Source organism: Wyeomyia smithii, chromosome 1 (assembly GCF_029784165.1).
Source record: "Wyeomyia smithii strain HCP4-BCI-WySm-NY-G18 chromosome 1, ASM2978416v1, whole genome shotgun sequence".
Lineage (NCBI taxonomy): Eukaryota > Metazoa > Arthropoda > Insecta > Diptera > Culicidae > Wyeomyia > Wyeomyia smithii.
Genome location: NC_073694.1, coordinates 41447514 through 41451299, shown reverse-complemented (window position 1 = coordinate 41451299; position 3786 = coordinate 41447514).

The window sequence follows — 3786 nt, the reverse complement described above, 5'->3', positions numbered from 1 at the left end:
ACGACTCTTGTGTGAAGAACCATTAGGAGCCGTGCTTGGGGAGTTTGCTAAACGTCAAGGCAAACAGGCTGCTAGAGATGTGTAACATCCGAGAATGATATAACGACGTCATTTTGAAGTGCACCTTAGACATCCTGCTGTCTGAAATTATTATATAATTAAAAGCTAATTTAACGTACAAGAACAACGACGCAATGGGTGACACGGAACAGTGAACACGAGTGCGTCCCTCAATGAACATCCATCTAAATTAGAAACTAAATGGATTCGTTTTCGAAACAATATCCGGCGAAAACGCTTATTTCTGCTTATGATTTACAGACTTTTGGCAACATTTTTTTTGGCAACATTTTTGACTTTTGGCAACAAAGTTTAAAAAAAGGTGTCGAAATCAAACTGAACTAAAATAAGTCCGAGGAATCCATTATTTGAATTGTATTGTATTGTAGTTGTATCTATTTCGTTTATATTGTGCCCTAGAATTCTTTAAATATTTTTTTCAACTGTTTTGATTTGGTAAAACTGTTGTTCAGGTATTACCATAGTTTTCAAATATTTATAAGTAAAATCTTTTTTTTCCTTTTAGTATTCTTACACTTTTAAACATACCCTGGTTTTAATTTACTTTTCCTCCTACAACGCATTCCTTTCTTGAATCAAAAGAAATTTCAAAACATTTAGACCTACCTCATCAGAGCAAAATTTTCACCCATCCCTGAGTCACACGTTGAGTTAACCGTGGGAAAACCTGGTGATCTCAAATCCACTCTACAGAATTAGATTGACTGCCTTTATCTTAATCGAGAAAGCAAATCTCACTAAAAGTTACAACGTTTTCAAGGGTAACCTATTAAACGCACTATTTCTTCTACTTCTCTACGTTATAACCCATCAGGGGCCATCCACATACTACGTGGACAACTTTGAGTGGGGGGTTGTGTAGTGTCCACGGTCTATACAAAATTTTCAGAATTTATGTAGGCAGTTGTACACGAGGGGGGGGGGGAGTTCAAAATCGTTTAAAATCTGTCCACATGGTAAACACTGACATGGTAAACACTGAAACTCGCGAAGTCAACTGTATATGTATTAGGGTGGGTAATCGTTATATGGAAAAAACGAAATTTGTTAGCAAAAAGCCAGAACCAAGTTTTTTTGTTCTATTTGGGGCCCCAAACAGACTAGATGAAGATTTGTATGGAAAAACCAACTTTTTTGCATTTTCCGTTCTTAAGAGCTTAAAATGGCTCAAACCATTGGTTTCATGACTCCAAATAGTAGGTTTTTTTATGCCTAACAACTTGGCCGAAGACACTAAAGAGCTGGGGTATGCCAAAAAAATAGTAGGAGGGTGGTATTCAAGACACGACCGCATGATGTTGACTACCGTATTCTTATATTCCATTGAAACATATAGTAGAGGGAATTGCAACGCTTCTTTTACAAAACTTCGAGGCATCAAAAGGTGCCAGTTGCCGATTATTCTTGTTTACTGGTTAGTCCGTCCAGAATTCCAACCATTTTAGTATTTTGCAGTAGCCATGTATTACTAACAGCCACCAGCATTACGGGTGAAACCGGCACGAGATGACCGGTACTATTTTGTTTTCCTCCTTTCAGCTGCTAACACCTAGCGTCCGTATGTAATAGGTACCATTCGGTAGAGAATGGATTGACAAGGAACGCAAATAAACATCGGAAACAGAAAATGACAACAACAATAACAACAAAGTCAGAGCGATCGTATCCGTTAGTGTCGACTGTGCTTGGGAAGAGAGGTAGTGATTGGCTGCGTGGTATGATTTAGACAATCGATATTAATTACCAATTTTTCAATAGTGTATCTCAAACAATAGTTTATTTTTGTTACATAAATTCGACCGTAAAAGAATTTCTGATCGATTGATGCCAAAACCTCGAAAACCTGATTATAGATGACTGCAAAATAAGCGCTCAAAACCTGACCACATTTCCCTGGTTGAATTACTAGATTTTCAAATTCAGGTGCCTAACTTCGATATAGACGTTAGTCAAGGTCAAAATACTAGAGCTGTTCAAAGTTGAGTATGTCGAAATTTATGTTGCAAATCATTTTTTCTGCCAACACTGCCAGTGTACCGGCGTCAGTCAGATGTCCATCAGAAGTTACCTCTGAAACACGTTGTAGATTCTATAATATTGACCTAAATTTGTTTACTTGATCCAGCTAAGTGTATAAACTCGTTACGACATTGGTAATGTTGGCAGAAAAGAAGATTTTCTGCATTAAATCGACATACTCAACTTTGAACAGCTATAGCTCTTCTTATGGACATCATAGCTCTTCAGTGTCTTCTACAAAGTTGTTAGGCATCTAAAATACTATACTTTAACATAATGTAGTGCATCATTAGAGCATTATTGAGCTCTTTAGAAAGGTAAATGCAAAAAGTAGGTTTTCCCATATAAAATTTCATACAAATTTGAAATGCAATGAGCCAAGCGGAGACAAGACCAATCGACTTCAGGTAAGTTTAGGATTGTTTGGGATCCCAACAGGAACCAAAAAAACTTGGTTCTGGAAAATCCATCATTTTTCACCATTGATGCTGAAGCGTCTACTTCGTCGTCGGAATCGATTGGAAGGACCGCAATCTTCGTGACCGCCCGTTTGAAGTACTTCAAAGCCGTCCTGACTACCACGACTCGGACTCGCCCGTCCGAACGTCCGATAGTTCCGATGATGCGCTCGAGAGGCCATTGTAGCGGAGGGTAGTTAGTTATACAAAAATAAAAAAAAGGGACTGATTTTACCTCCAGATATAAACTTCTTCAAAAACTGTATACTTGATTCATAGAGCACACAAAACTAGTACAGGGTTTTCATGACCTTCAGCCAGACCAACCACAACTATTTCATGATTTTCTCTAAGCATTTAAATAACAATTTTAATTTGCTAAAAGAAATCATTTATATCTGAAAACCGCGCGCGAGGCTCAAGCTTCTGTAGTCTCTTTCTATTATTTTTAAAGCTACAACAACATAAATGAAAAAAAAAATCCATCATCATTTTACAACACAATCAGATCCGTTCGTATAAAACTTCGTCATTTACAAGCTTCAATAAAACAATCATTATATGAATAGAAATCAAAGCAAATAGTTCATCTAAAATAAATCCGTTTGTTAAAACTTCGTCATTTAAGATCCGTTTGTTCAAACTTCGTCAGGTAAACTCTACATCATTTTGTAAAACTTAGTGTCGTTCTATACAATAGAAACTTTCACGTGTGAAATACATTGTCTCTAGAACTCCGCAAGTGTTGGTGCACGTCTAACATGTCTTGGCATCGAATTGAGAATATTTATACCTTTATAAAACAATAAATTTTGTGAAGCTCTCGTACGAAAGAAAGGTGTTCTTATTTCATCCGCGTTTCTAGTGTTATATCTTTAAAAATCTTTTCCTCTTCCAATTCGATCACTCAAATATTGAGGTAGCAAACCATTAATTATTTTAAGAAAGAACACCATAGACGAATAAACAATTGGCTGCTTCACAGATAGCCATTGCAAAGCATCCAACATGAAAACAGAGGAAGTTAATCTATCACAATTTAAAATCAAACGCATTATTCTATTCTGCAAAAGCTGTAACCTCAATAGTTGTGTGTTATTGGCTAGGTATAAAAAAGTAGGGCAAAAATCCAAATGTGGAGAGATGATTGACTTGTATAGCTGTATTTTACTACTAATCGTTAATTCGTTTTTCAGACGGCATATAATTCCATACTTTTTGGCAATTT